The 491-nt window shown below is 39.5% G+C and overlaps 1 protein-coding gene across 1 annotated transcript in view; it reads left to right on the top strand.

Annotated features, from left to right (window-relative positions):
• The window catches only part of LOC119588871 (A disintegrin and metalloproteinase with thrombospondin motifs 1-like), a 17,883-nt gene that overhangs the window by 16,735 nt on the left and 657 nt on the right, over window positions 1-491 (top strand). The window lies entirely within an intron of this gene.

The following is a 491-nucleotide window of genomic DNA, read 5'->3' on the forward strand; positions in this document are numbered from 1 at the left end:
GAGAGTGTACTGTATGTATGATACATATCCAATTCACATATATTTACGGACACATGATAAAGTGTACCTAAAATTCTGAATATCTGCGCGATGCGAAAGAAGATAATAGAAAAGAAAAAACTAATGGCAGAAGAAAGACCTTACCAGCAGCATGACTAACGCCTCAGCAGGAATTCACGGAAAAGCAGAGGAATTATGTGGCAGCGCGGACGCAACAGGCGACATTTAGAATATGTAAACAAAGTCAACGACATCTCTCACGTGGGCGCTGAGATGAGACGACGAAAAGGGACAAAAAATGAATAAAGAATAAGAGGCAAGAACAATAGCAAAAAGCGAGAAGGACGACGGTGGAAACGAGAAGAACGAGGATAAAAAAAACACAAGCGAGATTTTGCTCGAACAGTGATGGAAATAGATCGAAAAAAAGAAGAACAATGACAAGAAGGAAAATTACGTCAGTTATATAAAACGCAAACGCCGTTAGTGAT

This window comes from Penaeus monodon, chromosome 24, assembly GCF_015228065.2.
Source record: "Penaeus monodon isolate SGIC_2016 chromosome 24, NSTDA_Pmon_1, whole genome shotgun sequence".
Classification (NCBI taxonomy): domain Eukaryota; kingdom Metazoa; phylum Arthropoda; class Malacostraca; order Decapoda; family Penaeidae; genus Penaeus; species Penaeus monodon.